Source organism: Phacochoerus africanus, chromosome 5, assembly GCF_016906955.1.
Source record: "Phacochoerus africanus isolate WHEZ1 chromosome 5, ROS_Pafr_v1, whole genome shotgun sequence".
Taxonomy (NCBI): Eukaryota; Metazoa; Chordata; class Mammalia; order Artiodactyla; family Suidae; genus Phacochoerus; species Phacochoerus africanus.
In genome coordinates, this window is record NC_062548.1 from 103,638,219 (window position 1) to 103,660,022 (window position 21,804).

At 36.5% G+C, this 21,804-nt stretch overlaps 1 long non-coding RNA gene across 1 annotated transcript; it reads left to right on the plus strand.

The window, feature by feature from the left end:
* The first annotated feature begins 1,024 nt into the window (after nucleotides 1-1,024).
* LOC125126852 (uncharacterized) lies at nucleotides 1,025-4,370 on the plus strand. The gene is made up of 3 exons (XR_007134806.1): nucleotides 1,025-1,167; nucleotides 1,275-1,420; nucleotides 3,987-4,370. It is a non-coding gene; the product is annotated as an uncharacterized LOC125126852 (long non-coding RNA).
* Nucleotides 4,371-21,804: the final 17,434 nt, after the last annotated feature.

Below are 21,804 nucleotides of genomic sequence, written 5' to 3' on the forward strand. Positions count from 1 at the left end.
GGATAGGGAGGGGCTGGGGTGGATTGGGAGCCTGAGGTTAATAGATGCAAACTATTGCTTTTGGAATGGATTAGCAATGAGATCCTGCTTTGTAGCACTGAGAACTATGTCTAGTTACTTATGATGGAGCATGATAATGTGTGAAAATAGAATGCATACATGTATGTGTAACTGGGTCACCATGCTGTACAGTAGAAAAAAAACTGTATTGGGGAAATAACAATAAAATTTTTTTAAATAAATAAATAAAAAAAAGAAAACAATAGGTAAGCAACTTTCTACTTTTGTTACAGGGAGTCAGGCCAGGATAATCAATCTAGCAATCAATAAATTAATCCATGAGTCAACCAATTATTAAAAATTAAAAAATACATGGTAACAATTTGGGTTATATCAGCTAGATCTAGATGTGGTTCATTGTGAATTTGCATATATAGCAAACAATAAATATTAAAATTAGAATACCTGGTCAAATACTGTACCTCACTTTTCATGCAAACAGAGAATACATTTAAAATTTTTCAATTCCCATCTTGCACTTTCTTTTTGAAAACTCAGTGAAACTCATGGTCATTATCTTTTTACTATATCCACTGGCCCATCACAATCATATGCATAGTAGAAACGAATTTAAATAAACTGTGGCTTCAATCACACTCCAGTCTCATGAAGGAATTATTTTAAATATACATGGCAAAAACATTCTGAGACGAACACATATCTCTTTTTTTAGGTGAATGTTCTCATTATGCTTTAAGTTATTTTAAAAATGTATATGATGCACAGTTGTATAATGTGGCTTACTATTCTTGAGCTGGCAATATAATGAAGATCTGAATAAAATTTTGCTCATCATATAGCCAAATGATCTTGCCTTTTATTAGGGAATGAGACATAATGATTTCTGAGAGGTTTCAGTTTGATTTCTGACAATTTGAAGCTTCTTGTAATAAGTAATGATTGCTCATTGAAATGTTAATAATTTAATGGAAATGTTTGCCAAATAAAAATCTAAGTGCCTCAAATGAATGGGCTGCTTCTGACTAATTTTTGTCTTTTGCCAGATGATGTGTGAAAATGTAGACTTGAACCCCTGATGAGATGGAATGACCTGGGTCACTCAACCAAGACACAGGGAAGGCATGCCACTGGCTGAAATCCAATTAGGTAATTACATTTCTTTTAACATAAAATACTCATGTTATTTCAATTAAATATTATATCTTTCATTTCCCTGCATTGTTTTTAACCTTCTCTTCCCATTTTCATTTCAGGTTAGACTGAAAATGAAGTAACTATTGATTTATTCAGTAAGACTAGAAACATCAATTTTAGCTGTGTGAGAAATGATGTCTGTGATGTTTGACATGAAACTTACAAATGGACTCCACAGCAGAAGTACTGAATGATGGCTCAAAAGGTAAGTAAAAATAAGAAGCAGGAACTCCAAAGTGATAAATCTGGACTTGTAATTTTTTTTCTTAAGTCCAAAAGGTTTAAGCTGAAGGAAGCCTGTGTTATAGAATAGGCTGGGGGGGGGGAGGTCTGTAAACGTTTCTGTAAAAAAGGCCAAATAGTAAATATTTTAGGCTTGTGAGCCATTTGGTCACTTTCACAAACGTTCAGTTATGCCTTTGGAGAAGGAAAGCAGCCATGGACGATATATGAACAAACAAATGTGGCTGTGTCCGATTAAAATATTTACAAAACCAAGCGGTAGGCCAGATTTGTCCTGCAAGTCATTTGTGGACCCTTCATCTAATCACTGTACTTTAGAGAAGAGGAGAATCGGGTTCAGAGACATTAAATCGTGTACTTAACCTAAGTCGCTAAAAACTGTATATCGGAGCTCACAGATGCAGCCAAAGTCCATGTATTCTACCTTGCTATGTTTTCTATTGCCTCACTATTACATAAATGAGAAAAAATAAATTAAAAAAACAACAAAACAACGGCCTCTGTGTATTAGTCTCTATGTTATTTCTTCCCTGCAGACTGAGATCTTCCAGTTTAAAAACCTGACAGTGCCAGACCCACATTTTTGCACATCTGCTTATTTTTAAAATAGACCAAATAGGCAAATGTTGAGCCATGTAGAAGCTTCCTGCTTTGACTACCCCACGAAACCTCACCCAACAACTGTTATCTAGTGGTAACACGGGGCCTTGCAGTTATAAGGTCCCTCTTTTTGAGTGGTCTGACCAAAGACTCCCCCTAGGAGGGTAAGCAACTTACTGACATATCTAAGTTCTGTCTCAGTTTCCCCTTTCCCCTGGGAGTTTACTTATCTCCTGCTCCGAGTAGCAGACCTCTGAGCCATAGCCTCTGGATAGGCTAGTTTTGTGGGAAATTTCTCCCACATGCTAACCTGTCAAGGCATCACCAGACAAAGCTGGATGTGCTACTGCCTAACATGGTCATATCTTTTCCTGGACCAGCCGATAAATCCCCTACCTCCTATAATCTTGATTCATGAAAAGCAAGCAAAACAGAAAATAAAAAGATTCGTCATCTTTAGACATTTTTTCAGTTACCAAAATAAATGCTTTATGAAGGGAAATTATTTCTGCAAATGTTTCTCAGAATTTCCTTTGCTATAAAATGGTTAAACAATTAGGATTATGTTCATATGTGCAACCACTTTGTCAACTGAACATGCTTCCTCTTTTTCTGTGGAAGATGACAGAAAATATCAAGGGGATTGAGAAATAATTAACTTTTGCAGATAGAAAATTTTCTATGTAGTCTGTGTCCACTAGCTCTAGTGGGAAGTAGTTACCAGTTTTTTGTGATATGGTGATAGGAATAGAAAAACACTTCAACCACTCTCTAGGTACATAAATGTCCTTTCAAAGAGTGGCATGTCCACCAGTATAATAAAAATATTTATGTGGCAAAATTAGCAAGATTCCTACCAATGTATATAAATGTTTATTTGAAAATTCAAAAGATGAGCTTCAAACATTCTCTCTGATTACCTTTTTTTTCTGTAGACAGGCTACTTTAAAAATGTATCATGACTCTGATATGGTAGATAAAGACTAGTATTCAGGAAACGCTTCCCACATCCACTGTCTATGTGGGAAGACTAAACTTCCCATTATGTTAACTTAGCGATTGGCCATAGACTTGCTTTGTCCAGCAGGAATATTAGTACACGTAATGTGAGCAGAAGTTTGAAATATGTTTTCACTGTTGGGCAACAAATGAGGAAACATAGGAGGCTGGAAAATAGTGACTTCCACAATAGTGATATACTAGTAAAAGTGGTGCCTAAAATAACCTGAAAACAGGAAATGTCTCCAACAAATGGGTGAAATTGGATGCTGAGATTTTGAAAGAAAACGTTGAAAGTGTGAAGTGTGAGCTGGTTCTTGCTAGTTGCATTTATTATAGTGATGCAAGAAAATGGTGGGGATTAGAACAAGACTAGCTGGTTTACAAGATAGTTTAGATGGAAATTAAAAGTAAAATTCAGAGTAAAGAGTTTTTTACTAAATCAAAAGTGAGCCATTTAAATGCAGCTTCAGGGAAAAGATCAAACATAGCATGCAACCATTAAGAAATGGACTCCAAGTGAAGACTGAAGAGTGTGGCTTTAATCCCATTTTGTCATTTGTTAACATTTTTGAAAATATTTAGATGGTATATAGTGGTATATAGTAGACCTTTCTCCTAGACCTAAATGTCTCTAGAAAGATTAAATATCTTGTTACATAGATACTTGTACTCCAATTATCTGAAATTAAATATGTAGAGAGTTCTATCTCAAAAAGGATTATGAATGTGGCTTTTGCTGAAGAAATTGATCAGTCTTTGAAAAAAGATGTGTACTAGCAAAAACAGAGCCATCTATGCCTAAAATATTGAAATATTTGAGATGCAAAGTTATAGCTGGTCCTCAATCTTGTAAAGGAAAAAAAAACAGTTTGGAAAATCTCCTTGGCTGCAAAGAAGGGCATAACTCTCAAATTCTAACTTTGCAGATATGGCCAAGGAGGGTAATGGAAAAAGATACATACTGAAAGTGGAGTCAAGAGCTGGCAGAAGAGATGGACCTGGGTACCATTCTGTGGGAACAAAGCTGGGACGAGTCAAGACCTATCCTGGAGTACTAGGAGCTGACAGCATCTTCCACAGAGAATTTCAGAACTCATATGGTTCTCTGACTGCTACATGCCTTCCACTTTTTATCTTCTTTTTTAAAATCAAGGGTTAAAAGAAGGATTAACAAGAATTAACAAAATACTGAGTCCTGAATATAAACAAATGTACATGCCAAAATCCCTGGCATGCAGATGTAGCTACAGAGGTTGGTGGTAAAATTATACCCTTACATTTATTTAATAAAATAAAACAAGTAATCTAAATATCCAGTGTACAAAGCTATTCTTGGAACAAAAGTTTTATTTTAATCGATTTCTCTGTGAAATCAATTAATCTTGTAGTTCCTTCCTTTGTATTGTTATGCTAAATTTTGTCGTAGAATTTTGTTGTAGAATTAAACACATTCATTTATCAGTTTTCCTCCTGATCAACACTTGGGTTGCTTCTACATTTAGCTACTGTCTATAAAGCTGCTATGAAAATTCAGGTACAATTCTTTTTGTGGAGATATGTTTTTATTTCTCTTGTATAACTAGAAATGACATTATTGGGTCAATTATTAGGTATAGTTTTAACTTTGTAAGAAACTGTCAACTCTTTTGCCCAAAGTGCCATTTCTTATTCCAGCAGGTATAAGTATTTGAAAGGAAAGATAAACCCATCACTTTCTTGGTTGGTTTCAAGAAAATAATCAGAAAACTATTTAACATCGTTTACAGTTCTAAGTTTAACATCTTAAAAAGCAGCTTGTCTCTACACCAGCATTTATCAATTAATAAAATATAAAGCATCCCATTTCCAAAATAATAAAAGGAAAATCTGTATATAAAATATAGTTAGAAAAATGTTAAATAAGAAATATACAAGTACCACATGAATGAAATCATAAAACATTAATGAACATAAAAAAGATACAATTAATGGTAAAATATGTTATAATTCTAGTTAGTGAAAATATCAGTTTTTCTCAGATTTATGAACATAATGAAATCACAAACAAATGTCCAATAGATACACAAAAGAAATGTACAAACTCATGTTAAAATTTATATAGAAGATTACAATTGGGTTGAATTTTATGTGTGTATATATGAAGGAACAGTGAAGATTTTTTTAAAAAATTACAAATATATATTTCAGGATATTTGGTATATTTAACAGAATGGCATTGATGTAAAGAGCCTACAAATTTGTAGAAATAATAAAACTATTAAAAAAATTGTACTGGTTGCCCATTTATGAACAAAGTTAGAATTTACCTCAAACTCTCTAAATATGATAAACTCCAGGGTGATTTCGGAGGAAGGGACTGAAAGAGAGATACATGATCTTAAATTTATAGTCATTATGGGTCCCCTCCTTTTATTCAATAATGGTGCGTTAGAGTATAAGGAAAACAGATCATCTGGTCTAGTATTTTTTTTTCATTGTTTAGTTTGTAAAATAATATTACCCTGAAGAGTTGGATGGGGAAAAATAGATAGCCTAGAGAAGAATAAGGGATACTGATGAATCTTTGGAAAGATAAAAGGAACTGAGCCAGTAAGACAACTTGGGGTTGCATGTAAGATTTCATTTTGAAAAGTTTCTATATCAACAAGTAGGTAGCTAAGTATGCAGGTGCCTGATAGATAGACAGAAAGATTGAACATTTCTGATTAATAAACACTTCTGATTTTCCAGTTGCAGAAACTCAGATCTAAAGCTTAAAATGGTTTCTTATAAACACCCAGCTAGAAATCAATAACATCAAAATGTAAACACATGACTCCCTTTTCTGAGGGAAGGATATTTTTCAAAATGCAACACTGAATGATCAGAGGCTATGGTTTACCTTGAATCACCCTCAGTCTCCTTCCATTTTCATTAGGCTTAACACATACACTTGTGTATGACTTATTATATGGATAGAAACGTCTGTGTCATCTTAATGCAAAACTGCTTGATATATTATTATGTATTATAAAATACTCTATGCATTATATATTGTTTATATAATTATGTATTGTATTATATAATAATATAAATACTACTACTACAAGACAATGAAATATGCATGAGATTTCCTCCAAGCCAAGCCCACGTCTTTTTACTTTTTCTTGTGCTGCTTTGGGCTGGGAATGCTATCTTGGATATAAGTAAAACTGTGGCTGCTATAAAATAGTGTTGCTATGGTATGACTAGATATTAGAAATACATGGATGTTTCTAAGTGAATTGGTACATCATCTGTGAAACAGAACCATAAAGAATTAATGCAATTATATCCTTATCTGTATGGAAATGTGAAAATCAATGAAATATGGTTCAATATCCATACACCTTTAGTAATAAATTTAACATGAGCCCAAAATTAATTCATTTGAAATTATTACAAATGTGATGCTAGCACTACTCCTGTGGTAATAATAACAAGTCTATCGCACACAATGATAAATTTGTGTGATCATTCAGTAGCTTTATGTAATTTTAGTAGTTTAAAATGAATTCCATATTTTATGAAACACAGTTTTACCCACTTGCATTGTCATGAGAAAAGGGCAGCTCTCTCTAAAGAACATCAACCACAATTTCAGTCTCTATGATCATGTACTCTAATTGCCTTAGACTCTCTATAAAGTACATGAGATCCTTAAGCTTGCCAACCAAAAATCTGGGATTGAATCACAGCTCAAAAACTTATTAGCAGCATGCCTTTGGGCAAGTCACTTTTTCCCCTGAATGTATTTGCTCCCTTGTAAAGATATTGTGATAATCAAATGAGAAACTACATCAACATACTGTGTAGATAAAAAAAGTAATTCAGATTGTGGTGGTTGTGCTGTTACAACAACTAGGGGCAATTAGAATATATATAGGATTGATTTTTTTAAAGCTTTATCATAATTTCCTCAAAATTTTTGTACTTAATAATGTAATTATTAATAATACTTTATGACATTTATGACTTAGTACAAAGAATATAACGTGACTGGCTCATAGGGAACGATGATTTCTATGAACTTGTTAAATTGTATGAACTTTATTTTTTTTAAATAAAGAACAGTTTATTGATGTATGTTTGACATATAAAAATCTGCACATATTATTGTATACAACTTGATGAGTTTGGAGGTAAGTATAGACCCATAAAAGCACCACTGCCATCAATGCCATAAACATGTCCATCACCAGAATATTCTTAATGGGACCTCATTGGTTTGCTCTCGATCTCTGACCCAGAAAAGAATTCTTGAAGAAACAAGAGGATTCCCCTTGAAGTTAGATGAAGTGTGTAACAGTACTGGAGTGACCATCTTGGCCTCACTACTATATCTAGAGAGTTCCTCAACTTTCTCATCTTAAAATGTAGATTCTGTTCTGTAAGTTGTCTTTTTGTTTTCTTTTTGGTTTCCTTTGCTGTGCAGAAGCTTGCTGTACCGTAGAAAATTAACAGAACACTGTAAACTAGCTATAATGAAAAAAATAAAAATCATTATATATAAAAGAAAATGTGGCTTCAGAGTAGCAAGGCTATCAAAGACTCTTTCACATTCCAAAAGATGGTGGTGGGGATGGGGTCAAGAGCAAAGCAGACGAAAATGGCAGGAATTCTACATGTGTATAAGCAGCACTCTGTAAAATTGCTTGGGGATTTTGAGTGACTGTAGTGGGAGTCTACCTAGGATTTTTCAACCTTGTGTACATCAAAATCACTTGGAAAGCTTTTAAAATATGTATATAAATTGCTGGACCCCACCACACAGAATTTCTGATTAATACATTTTCTGTCCTTTTGCCTCATTGGATGGTGATCTCACTAAAGCCATCTACTTGTATCCCCATGACTAAGACAAAATTAGGCTCAGCAAGGTTATAAGAATAAGTAAATAATAGATTCTAAGTTTTGTGTGGAGACAGCATGTAAAAATATGTGGAAGAAAGAGTATATATATGTAAAATAAATTTCTAGCACTTGTTGACTTCAAGTGTTACAAAGAGTGGACTAAGGGAGAGACGAGGAATAGAGTATTGCCTTAACCTAAAATCAGAAGTATTTAGGTCTCTAAGCCATGAAAATGACAAATTTGATGTTAAAGCATGCAAGTACAAGGCAAATAGCATGAGGAGGTGAGGCTAGAAAGGAAAGGAAATTAAGTTAATGGATGCTCTTCAGTGTCCTTTTATGCACGTATTCCTATATGCTCAATGTTTAAATTTTCAATTTTTTAAAAAATTGGCTATGAAATTTTTTTTCTTTAAAATCTTACAAAGAAATGTAGCACATGAATTAAATTTGTAAAAGAGGAGCAATGCTGAAGAAAGTCTTAGGTCTCCTTGACCCTACACGTCTGAGGAGCCAGCCAAGCTTCCAAGAGAGTTTTATGAAATAAACATAGGGCTTTACAAACTGCAGGATGAAGCAATCTGATTTAAGTGACAGAGCACACTCATGGCAGAAACTGCTTATCATCCATGTGGTTTTCAGTCACAAGCCAGAAAGAAGCAGCTGGGACTGTGAGCATGAGAGGGGCTTAAATCTTGCCATGTAAGAAATTAAATCACCAGAATCTGGAGACACTGACTCACTAGAGCTGGACATCATCTCTGTTTTCATCACTGAATAGTCACATACCTATAAGTTATCTCATATACAGTACACATAGTGCATATGAAACCTGGAGCTTATTTCAACAAACAGTATTGCTCCTTAGTGTCAAGTGAAGTTTTTTGTTTTTGTTTGTTTTTTGTATACAGTGAAGACACAAGTGACTTTTGAGTAGCATATGCCTGCTTCATTGTAAGAAAACATGTAATACAGGATAGCAGTACACAATTTTCTGTAGCTGCTAAAGACAAATTAAAAGGTAAATTCATGCCCCATATAGTAGAGCAAATCAGAGTTAAGTCACCAAACACATGTTATTCTCAAACAAATATAAAGGCTTTCACAAAATACAATTCATACTAAAAGCTAATGCAAAATAAAGTATTTCCAATACTGCTTCTGTCAGCTAGGGATGAACTAAGTTTCACGGAGGTCTATTAAACTTATGCGATAAGAGGTTCTATGAATGGCTCCTATAGCAGCTTAACAACACTTTCAGAAAGAAGCTCCTTCTTTCTTTTTCAGAATGGTTAGTAATAGCTCCTTCACTTCCATGCATTAATAGCCCCTTATAGACAGAGAGAAAGAGGGGGAGAGGAGGTGACATTGGCTAACTGGATTTTAAGTTTCATTGTGTTTCAGGACAATTCACTGGTTTCAAAGATGATAGAAAATTTTTGTTTTAGTTTTAGAATGCCTGAAATGAAGAAGGGGTTTAGAAATGGAATTTAGATCATCCAATTTAGTTTTTGGTCCTTTTTTTATATACAATGATTTTTTTCCCATTATAGCTGGTTTACAGTGTTCTTTCAATTTTCTACTGTACACTATGGTGACCCAGCTACACATGTATGTATACATTCTTTTTTCTCACACTATTATGCTCCATCTAAGTGACCAGACATAGTTCCCAGTGCTACACAGCAGGATCTCACTGCTAATCCATTCCAAAAACAACAGTCTGCATCTATTAACCCCAAGCACCCCATCTATCCACTCACTCCCCCTCTCCCTCAGTAACCACAAGTCTATTCTCCAAGTCCATAATTTTCTTTTCTGTGGAAAGGTTCATTTGTGCCATATATTAGATTCCAGATATAAGCAATATCATATGGTATTTGTCTTTCTCTTTCTGACTTACTTCACTCAGAATGAGAGGCTCTAGCTCCATCCATGTTGCTGCAAATCACAATATTTCATTTTTTTTTTATGGCTGAGTGGTATTCCACTGTGTATATATACCACATCTTCCTAATCCAATCATCTGTCGATGGACATTTGGGTTGTTTCCATGTCTTGGCTATTGTGACTAGTACTGCAATGAACATGCAGATGCATGTGTCTTTCTTAAGGAAAGTTTTGTCCAGATAAATGCCCAAGAGTGGGGTTGCTGGATCATATGGTAGTTCTATGGATAGTTTTCTAAGGTACCTCCATACTGTTCTCCATAGTGATTGTACCAGCTTACATTCCCACCAACAGTGCAGGAGGGTTCCCTTTTCTTCACACCCTCTCCAGCATTTGTTATTTGTGGACTTATTAATGATGGCCATTCTGACTGGTGTGAGGTGGTATCTCGTGGCAGTTTTGATTTTCATTTCTCTAATAATCAGGGATGTTGAGCATTTTTTCATGTGCTTGTTGGTCATCTGTACATCTTCTTTGGAAAAATGTCTACTCAGATCTTCTGCCCATTTTTCCATTGGGTTGTTGGCTTTTTTGCTGTTGCGTTGTATAAGTTGCTTGTGTATTATAGAGATTAAGCCCTTGTCAGTTGCATCACGTGAAACAATTGTCTCCCATTCTGTAAGTTGTCTTTTTGGTTTCTTTTTGTTTTCCTTTGCTGTGCAAAAGCTTGTCCATTTGATTAGGTCCCATTGATTTATTTTTGCTTTTATTTCTGTTGCTTTGGGAGACTGACCTTAGAAAATATTCATAAGGTTGATGTTAGAGAATGTCTTGCCTATGTTCTCTTCCAGGTGTTTGATGGTGTCTTGTCTTATATTTAAGTCTTTAAGACATTTTGAATGAGTTTATGTTCATGCATGGTGTAAGGGTGTGTTCTAGTTTCATTGCTTCCAATGCAGCTGTCCAGGTTTCCCAGCAATACTTACTGAAAAGACTGTCTTTTTCTCATTTTATATTCTTGTCACCTTTGTCAAAGATTAATTGACCATAGGTGTCTGAGTTTATTTCTGGGTTCTCTATTCTGTTCCTTTGGTCTGTGTGTCTCTTCGCATAAGAGGACCACACCATCCTGTTGACTGTAGTTATGTAATATTGCCTCAAGTCTGGGAGAGTTATGCCTCCTGCTTGGTTTTTGTTCCTCTGGATTGCTTTGGAAATTCTGGGTCTTTTGTGGTTCCATATAAATGTTGGGATTGTTTGTTCTAGTTCTACGAAAAATGTTGTGGGTCATTTGCTAGGGATTGCATTGAATCTGTAGATTGCTTTGGGTAGTATGGCCATTTTTACAATGTTAGTTTTTCCAACCCAGAAGCATGGAATATCTTTCCATTTATTTAGATCTTCTTTAATTTCCTTGATTAACACTTTATAGTTCTTGGCATATAAGTCCTTTGCCTCCTTTGTCAGGTGTATTCCCAGGTATTTGATTTTTGGGGTGCAATTTTAAAAGGTATTGTATTTTTGTATTCCTTTTCTAATATTTCATTGTTAGTATACAGAAATGTGACTGATTTCTGAAAGTTCATCTTATATCCTGCTACTTTGCTGAATTTGTTGATCAGTTCAAGTAGTTTTTGGGTTGAGTCCTTAGGGTTTTCCATATAGTATTATGTCATCTGCATACAGTGACAGGTTTATCTCTTCTCTTCCTATTATTTCTATTGTTTATCTGATTGCTGTGGCTAGGACTTCCAATACTATGTTGAATAACAGTGGTGAGAGTGAGCATCCCTGTCTTGTTCCAGATTTTAGTGGGAAGGCTTTCAGCTTTTCTCCATTGAGTATTATATTTGCTGTGGGTTTGTCATAAATGGCTTTGATTTTGTTAAGGTATGTTCCCTCTATACCCACTTTGGTAAGAGTTTGGATCATCAGTGGATGTTGGACTTGGTCAGATGTTTTCTGTGCATCTATCAAGATGATCATGTGGTTTTTGACTTTTATTAATGTGGTGTATGACATTGATTGATTTGCATATGTTGAACCATCCTTGTGAACCTGGGATGAATCCCACCTGGTCGTGGTGTATGATCTTTTTGATATGTTGGATTCGGTTGGGTAAAATTTTGTTGAGAATTTTTGCGTCTATATTCATCAAAGATATTGGCCTATAGTTTTCTTTTTTGGTGGTATCTTTGTCTCGTTTTGGTATTAGGGTGATGGTGGCATCATACAACATATTTGGGAGTGTTTAGGGGAGATTGGGTGCTCCTCGTGCTAGCTACACATGGCCAGGAACCACTTGCATGGGCTAAGGTCATCAGGGTGCTAAGTATTTCTTTTAGAATGGGTTTAATATTTCTGTACTCTTTTAGCTTTTGTTTGTTGGAGAAATTCTTTATTTCCCCTTCCATTTACGTGATATTCTTGCTGAGTAGAGTAGTCTAGATTGCAATTTTTTTTCCTTTCAGCACTTAAATATATCTTGCCACTTCCTTCTCACCTGTAGTGTTTCTGTAGAGAAATCAGCTGATAGCCTTATGGGGGTTCCATTATAATTAACACTTTGCTCTTCTCTTGCTGCCTTTAGAATCCTCTCTTTAACTTTTGCCATTTTTATTATAATATGTCTTGGTGTGGGCCTGTTTTGGTTCAGTTTATTTGGGGCCCTCTGTGCTTCCTGTATCTTGATATCAGTATGCTTTAGATTTGGAAAGTTTTCAGCCATAATTTCTTCAAATATATTTTCAATCCCCTTTTCTTTTTCTTTTGGAATTCCTATTATGTGTAGATTGTCCCACTTTATATTATCCCATAGGTCTCTTATATTGCTTTCATGTTTTTATTCATTTGGTTTTCTGTCTGCTGTCCTGATTGGGTGATTGCCACTCTTCTATCTTCCATGTCACTAATTCGTTCTTCTGCATTATTCACTCTAATCTTTATTGCCTTTAGCTCCGTTTGCATCTCTGCAAATGAATTTTCTAGTTTTTCTTGGATCTTCCTTATATTTCCTAGTTCCTTTCTAAAGGAATCTGCATTACTGTTCATAGCCTCTCTTAATTCCCTCAGTACTTTCACTACCTCCCTTTTGAACTCAATGTCTGTCAGACTGCAGAGTTCTGTTTCATTGTTGACTTTAGGTGAATTGTCCTGTTGCTTTAACTGGGATTGGTTGCTGAGCTTCTTCATCTTGCTTGTGTTTTTCTTTTTCTGTGACTTTGGGGAGGCCAAACTGTAGTGTTGTAAGGCTACTTGTGTGTAAGAGTACCCCTTTTTATTTGTGGGGAGGTTATGATTTATTTTTGGTGTGGGAGTTGGAATATTTGCTGTCTCTTTATTTGGTGTGAGCAGGCTGTTATCCCCAGGATGCTCAGTGTGTTTTCAGGGAGAAGGAGGCAATGGGTAGGGCCAGCAGTCAGTGCCTGGTTCTTGGGCTCTCAACAGCAGCAAGGACCTGCTGGAAGGTGGCACAGAATACTCCTAGTTGCAGGGCCCTAGAAGTGGTAATGAACTCTAGGCAGAACTACAAGGTGACCAGAGCAGCTGGCAGTAGTGGCAGCAGGTTGTGTGAGTTGCCAGTGTTGTTAAGAGCAACAACAACTTGTTTTGGATTGCAATGCCCTCTCTGAGGTGACTGGAACCACACAGGTGGTACCTGTTCAGGGACTCCTAGTTGTAACAGGTCATGATCACCTCTGGAGTCACTGATAACTGCATTGGTTTGCCCCCGCCACCTGTAGACCTTGCATGAAGCAACACATCTCACTTAGCTCACATAGGAGGTGCTGCACAGGCTGCTCCTAGTTGCAGGATCCAAGGAAGTGACAGAGACAAGGCATGTGGATATTGCCCACAGCTTTTGGAGGTGGCAGGAGCAGGGCAGGTGTGTTCCCAGGAGTGTGAGAGCACCAACAGGTGGTGTTTGGTCACAATGCCCTCCTCTGCGATGCCCTTGAGGTGAATGGGGCTGCAAGTGGTGTCTGTTCACGGATCCCTAGTGGTGGCGAGCCACTCCCATTTCTAGAGCCAGAGATAACTGTGGTGGTTTGCCCCTGCCTCCTATAGACCATGCCAGAAGCACCTCATCCTGCATAGCCCCCACAGGAGGTGCTGCACAAACTGCTCCTAGTTTCAGTTTCCTGGGAAGGGACAGTGGTCAAGCATCTGGGCACTGCCCAGAGTGTTTGGCAGTGGCAGCAGCAGGGCAGGTGTGTTCCCAGCGGAGCAAGATCAACAACAGGTGGTGACAATGTCCTTCTCTGTGGTGCCGTCTGAGGTGGCTGGGGCCGCAAGTGATTTTTGTTCAGGTATCCTTGGTGGTGGTGGGCCATGCCCACATCTGGAGTCAGAGGTAACTGTGGCGGTTTACCCCCGCCACATGCAGACCATGCAAGAGGCACCTTGTCCCACTTAGCCCACACAGGATGTGCTGCACCAGCTGCCTCTTGTTGTAGGGTCTTGGGAAGGGACAGTGACCAAGTGTCTAGGTGCCACCCTGAGCATTTGGCAGTGGCAGCTGCAGGGCAGGTGTGTTCCCAGGGGAGTAAGAGCAATAGCGTGTGGTGCTTGGTTGCAGTGCCCTTATTTTCTTTTTCGCCAACCCCTGAGGTAACTGGCATCACAGGTGGAGCCCACTCACAGGCCCCCAGTGGTGGCAAGCCATGCCTCCCTCTGGCATCTGAGAGGACTGCCTTGTTTTGTCCCTGCTACCTGTAGATCATGTAAGAGGCACAACATCACACCTAGCCCCCTGATGCCCTTAGCCCACACAAGAGGTGCCTGGCCACCAGCAGCCTGCACAAGAAAGTGCCCAGCCTCCCCTAAATGAGCAAGAAGCTTTTCACTGCCCGTAGCCTGCACCAGGGCAAGCTTACCCTCTGAGAGCCAGTAGGCATGCACATGCTCCGGTTCAGGGAGTTTCCCATGGTAGACCGCCCCTCCTCCTCTTGCCCATCCCAACAATGGTGCCTTGCCTCTCCTGCAGGTCTGGACCTTCTCCTGGGTTCCCTCTGCTGTGGCGTTTCCCTCCCCTGCCCATGGCATATCATTCCCCCACCCATGGCGCACTGCTCCTTAGCCTGCATCACCAACCCCAGTCCTCTCCCCAGGCTGACCTCCAAAGCCTAAGTCTCAGCACCCAGCCCCTGCCCAAGCATCTCAGCCTGTGGTGTCTAGGCTGGTGGCTCAGATGATCTGTGTGGCTCTCACTCTGCTTTGCTGTTCTCAGTCCAGCTGCTGCACTTTTCTCAGTGACTTTGAAGTCCCTCCAACTTGGCTGGTCTTTCAGTCAGTTAGATGGCTCCCCAGGATGTGGGTTCCTTTTCTCCTTCACAGCTCCCTCTCGGGAATGCTAGTCCCATCCTGATTCCTTTTCTCTTTTTTTAGTTTGTTCTACCCAGTTATGTCAAGAGTTTCTTGCCTTTTTGGAGGTTTAAGTTCTTCTGCCAGCATTCAGTTGATGTTCTGTGTGATGTAGATGTGTTTTTTTGATGTGTTTGTGGGAGAAGGTGAGCGTGCCCTCTTACTCCTCCACCATCTTGCTCCACCTCTACTACTTGGTTCTTATTTAAACTCCTAAATATTTGGGTTAGAGTGGTCCAATGGAAAAATTATATTATTTTAAAGCTTTTATGATATATGCTAATGTATCCCTGTATGATCTACATACCTAAAATGTTTTGACTCTGTTACTTTTTTATCTTACCAAAAGATATTAATGGGACATTTTCACATGACTATGTCATAATGGTCATATACCTCCCCCAATTTCAGAAGTTAAAAGGTCAAACTAATGCATATTTATATATCTTCTAACATTGGCTGCTTCATTAGTTGGTATCATTCTCTAGTACAAAACCATTATTTTTTAAAATAACATTTTATGAACCCAAAAATATTTTTGTCATTTTAGTATTTTTGAACAGAATAGAAAGGCACAAAAAAACTGCTATAATCCCAGTGTTCATATTTAGGATGTAATATTCCAATGTGATAATTCAATGAATATTCAATCATGTGAAAAATAATGATTTTATAAGATTATTGTATTGAATTTAATGAAAAATCAAATAAATATTTTTAGCCTGTACTTTTGGATATTGATTTTACAAACATATTAATCAAAATTTATTTTGAATACATGTAGGATTGCAGAAAATTAATTGAACACAGAGTTTGCATTCAGGTGATTTCTTGGAATAATTTATTATATTGAAAAGTATGCATTAAAATGTTAACACTTACATATGTACATATATTCATGTAATGGAATTGCTGAAGTAGCAAAGGGGAGGGGGCAGTAGAAAAATTATTTGAAGAAAGAATGATCACAATTTTTCATTTTGAAAATATCAATAAATCCTAACTCTTCTACTGTGTAATTTAGGATCTCTGTTGGCTTATTGATTTTCTGTCTAGAGGATCTTTCATTGATGTGAGTGGGGTGTTAAAATCTCCTATGATTATTTTATTCCCATCAATTTCTACTTTTATGTCTGATAGTAATGGCTGCTTCACCTCCATGCATTTATAGCCCCTTCCAGACAGAAAGAAGGAAGGTAGAGAAGAGGAGGCACTGGCTGACCAGCCTTTAAGTTTCACTGTGTCTCAGGGTGACTCTCAAGGAAGATAAAAACTTTGTATTTTAGCTTTAGAATGACTGAAATTTAGAAGGGGTTTAGAAATGGAATTTAGATCATCCAAAAAAACCAGAATATACATTTTTTTCATTTGCACATGGAACATTGTCAAGGATTAACCACATACTGGGGCACAAAACCTAACCTCAACAAATTTAAGAGTATAGAAATTATTTCAAGCATCTTCTCTGATCACAATGTCATGAAACTAGAAATCAACCACAGAAAAAGAAATGAGAGAAAAAAATGACTAAATTGAGACTAAACAACATGCTACTAAAAAACCAATGGGTCAATGAAGAAATCAAAAATGAAATTAAAAAATACCTTGAAACAAATGATAATGAAAATATAACCATTCAAAATCTACGGGATGCTGCAAAACAGTTCTTAGAGGAAAGTTCATAGTGATAGAGGCCTTCCTCAAAAAATAAGAAAAATCTCAAATTACCACCTTATACCACCAACTAAAAGAATTACAAAAAAATAAAAAAAAAACCTAAAGTCAGCAGAAAGAAGGAAATCATAGAGATCAGAGAGGAAATCAATAAAATAGAGATTCAAAAAACAATATAAAAATCAATAAAAGCAAGAGTTGGTTCTTTGAAGGAGTAAACAAAATTGACAACCTCTGGCCAGACTCACCAAGAAGAGGGAAAGAACAAAATAAGAAATAAGAACAAAATAAGAAATGAAAATAGAGAAACCTCAGTGGATACTGTTGATATACAAAGAAAACCATAAGATGCTGGGAGCCGTGCTGTAAGAAAGGAATCCACCTGATGACAAAGTCCAGGGGATTCAGAAGACGGGAGTCTACCTGATGACAAAGTCCAGGGGACTCTGAATAAAGGAATCTGCCTGATGACAAAGTCCAGGAGATTCTGAAGAAGCCTCTGCAAAACAGCACACCCCCTGGGCCTCAAAACCCCCACAGGCATTAGAGACCAGTGCCTAGAGATACATATCTTTGGCTTCTATTCTTTTGTTTTCAATAATTGATCCATGCCTTGCTTACTGTGCCTTAACTCTGTGTTCTTTTTGCCTTAAGAAAGGAATTTACTATTCTCTATTTAAATAGGTTACTATTCAACCTATTTTTGTTTGTTAGCCTTTAGTTTATCTTCAGAGCTATGGCTCCGTGCTGTCTACTTCCAAAATAATAGCTTCTGGGGAGGTTTCTGTTTTTTCATATGATGATCTTAGATAATATTGGCATGCTTTATTTAGGCAGCACAATTATTTAGTTTTTACAATATAGTATGTAGGCATTAGGAATTGATGATTATTATTACTTTATTGTATAAGTATAAAAATCTATCATAATGTTAGAAGTTAAAGTAAGATTGTTGCTAGGTAGTAAATAGACCTTTGTGTTAAAGGACAATAAGATGTATGTGACATTCACAAGGTTGTGATCTGTGTGTGCCTCTAGCTTTCTGCTTGTTTACTCTGCAATGGGTTTATGGTGTACTTTCCCCGAACCAGGTGCCTTTTTCTATCTTTACACTTAATCTGTAACCCTGGAACAGTTATGAGATACTGATCTTTTTTGCTGATGTAAGTTTTAAGTTTTCTCCCTATATAGGCTGCTGCTGTTCACCAATAAATTTGAGACTGCTTGAGCACTACTTGAGAGTGTGTGCATCTCTGTTCTTCCTGTGCCTGCCGCCCCTCCTCTTCTGGAAATCCCCTGACCACCAGGGTGGGACCCCGGCAAAAAGAGAATACTATGAGCAATTTTATGCCAACAAATTTGACAACCTAAAAGAAATGGACAACTTTTCAGAGACATGCAGCTCACAAAAACTAAATCAAGAAATAGATGATTTGAACAGACAGATCATTAGAAATGAAATTGCATATGTAGTAAAAAATACTCCCTACAAACAGAAATCCAGAATGAGATATCTTCACAGGTGAATTCTACCAAACATACAAAGAAGAACTTATATGCCCATCTTTCTTAAATTTTAACACAAGGTTGAAGAAAAAGGAATAATCCCAAAGACATTCTATGAAAGCACCATCACCCTAATACCAAAACCAGACAAAGATACTACCAAAAAAGAAAATTATAGGCAAATATCTTTGATGAATATAGACACACAAATTCTCAACAAAATTTTAGTCCACTGAATCCAACAACATCTCATAAATATCATACACCACAACCAAGTGGGATTCATCTCAAGTTTACAAGGATGGTTCAATATATACAACTAAATCAATGTCACACACCACATTAACAAAAGAAAAGTCAAAAACCACATGATCATCTCAATATAGGCAGAAGAAGTATTTGACAAAATCCAACATCCATTCATGATAAAAACAGATTTAGTGCAATCCCTATCAAATTACCCATGACATTTTTCACAGAACTTGAACAATCAATCCAAAAATTTATATGGAACAATAAAGGACTCAATTTCCAAAGTAATCCTGAGGAGGGGAGGGGCGTAACAAGCAAGAGGCATAACTCTTCCAGACTTGAGACAATATTACAAAAATACAGTGATAAAGACAATGTGGTACTGGTACAAAAACAGACATACAGACCAATGGAATAGAATAGAGAACCCAGAAATAAACCCAGACATCTATGGTTAATCTTCAACAAAGGAGGCAAGAATGTAAAATGGGAAAAAGTCTCTTCAGCAAGTGGTGCTCGAAAACTGGACAGCTGCTTCTAAATCAATGAAACTAGAGCACACCCTCACCCTATGCACAAAAAATAAACTCAAAATGGTTTAAAGACAAACATAAGACAGAACACCATAAAAATCCTAGAAGAGAACACAGGCAAAACATTGTCTAACATCAACCAGACAAATATTTTCTTAGGTCTCTCCCAAGGCAATAGAAATAAAAACAAACAAAAAAACCCCCAAATAAACCAGTGGGATGTAATCAAACTTACACGATTTTGTACAGCAATGGAAACTGTTAAAAAAAAAAAAAAAAAAGAAAAGAAAGAAAGAAAGAAAAGAAAAAAAAGAACCCATGAAATGGGAGAAAATAGTTTCAAATGTTGCATCTGACAGGGGTTTACTCTCCAAAATATACAAACTCATAAAACTCAACAGCAAGAAAACAAACAACCCAACTGAAAAATGGGCAAAAGACCTAAATAGACATTTCCTTAAGAATATATATGGATGGCTAACAAGCACATAAAAAAATGCTTAACATTTCTAATTATTAGAGAAATGCAAATAAAAAAAATACATTTTGGTGTCACCTCACACCTGTCAGAATGGCTATCATTAATAAGTCTACAAATAACAAATGCTAGAGATGGTATGGAGAAAAGGGAACACTCCTACACTGCTGGTGGGAATGTAAATTGGTACAACCACTATGGAAAACAGCATGGAGTTTCCTCAGAAAACTAAATATAGAACTACCATATGATCCAGCAATCCCATTCTTGGGCATATATCTGGTCAAAAGTTTTATTAAGAAGATATATGCACCCCTATGTTCATTGCAGCACTAATCATAATAGCCAAAACATGGAAATGACATAAATATTCATTGACAGATAAATGGATTAAGAAGATGTGGTACACAGACACAATGGAGTATTACTCAGCCATAAAAAATGAAATAATGCCATTTGCACCAACATGAATGGAACTAGAGATTCTCATACTAAGAGAAATCAGAAAGAGAAAGACAAATACCATATGATATCTCCTATATGGCACAAATGAACTTATCTACAGAACATAAATAAAGTCATGGACATAGAGAACAGACTAGTTTTTAAGGGATAGGGGGTGGGAGTGGCATGGACTGGGAGTTCGGAGTTAGCAGATGTAAACTATTGCATTTGGAGTGGATAAAAAATGAGGTCCTGCTGTATAGCAAGGGGAACTATATCCAATCATATGTGATAGAACATGAGGGATGATATGAGAAAAAGAATGTATGTATATATAGCTGGATCACTTTGCTGTACAGCAGAAATTGACAGAACATTGTAAATCAAGTATAATAAAATTAAAAAAAAAAATTTTTCAATTTGATCAAGAGTGGAAATCCACAGGTCCAAGAAACTCAACAAGCACTGAGACAAGAAATATGAAGAGGACTATATTGCAAGGCATAACATAATAAAATTGTTTAAGACCTATGGTGAAAGAGAAAATCCTTAAAACCCTCCAAAAAATGCTATGTAATATAAAAAGAACAGATGTAAGCCAAGACTTCAGATTTCTCATGGAAAAAATTGAAGTGAGACTACAATAACCACAATACACGGTATAACTAAATAAAAGACTAGTAATCAGCAATAAAAAGAATGAACTATTAATACACACATAAAATGGATGACTCTCTAAATAATTATGTGAAGCCAGACAAAACCCACTATATGTTTTCATTTTTATCAAATTACAGATTAGGTCAATTTATTATTAGTACCAGCAGATCAGTCATTGTCTGATGTAGAAGGTACAAAAACTAAAGGGGAATAAGGACATTTTGGGGGCGATGGACAAAGTCATTTTCTTGATTTTGATGGTGGTTTCATGAATACATATGTCAACTATGCCAAAATTTTACATTTTATATATGTTCAATATATATGCCAATTATACCTCCATAAAACATTTTAAATAAAAATAAAAAGCCTATAAAGCAGTAAAAAAAACCCTAATTTTATATATCCTCTTTTTACATTGAATTTAGCATATATCGAATATGTACAGGAAAATATAAAACTTTCATGTTAATTTGTTTTCCATTCACTGCTAAACACGATAGGATATAAAGACTCCAGTATTTTTTTTCCTTTGCTTAAGGAAATGTTTTGACTTGAAAACAGACTTCCCATCAAAGGCTTGTCATGAAAAATCCTACAAATTTGCTTATCATCTGGAAAATTTAAGAAATCTAAGACAATCATTATCAGAGTTCCTGTGCAGTAGGTTAAGAATCCAACTGCAGGGGCTTGGGTTGCTGCAGAGCTGTGGGTTTGATTCACAGCCTGGCACACTGGGTTAAATGATCCTACATTGCCACAGCTGTGGCTCAGATTCACTCCCTGGCCCAGGAACTTCCATTTGCCTTGGGTGTGGCCATTAAAAGAAAAGACAGTCTTTATTATGGAATAATGGTGAAATTAGATACTACCAAAATTGTTAAGCTTGGGGTAGAATCCTGGCTTGGAGTAGCAGGAAGCTGAAGAAAAACCATCTGAAATGATATCATCTAACTGCTCTGGATTCATTCATTACTGAGGTTTCTTTTATGACATTCATCTGCAGCAAGAAATAGGATGAAATTTTTTCTAGGGTAATTGCTTTTTGAATTTTCATCTACTTCAAACAAA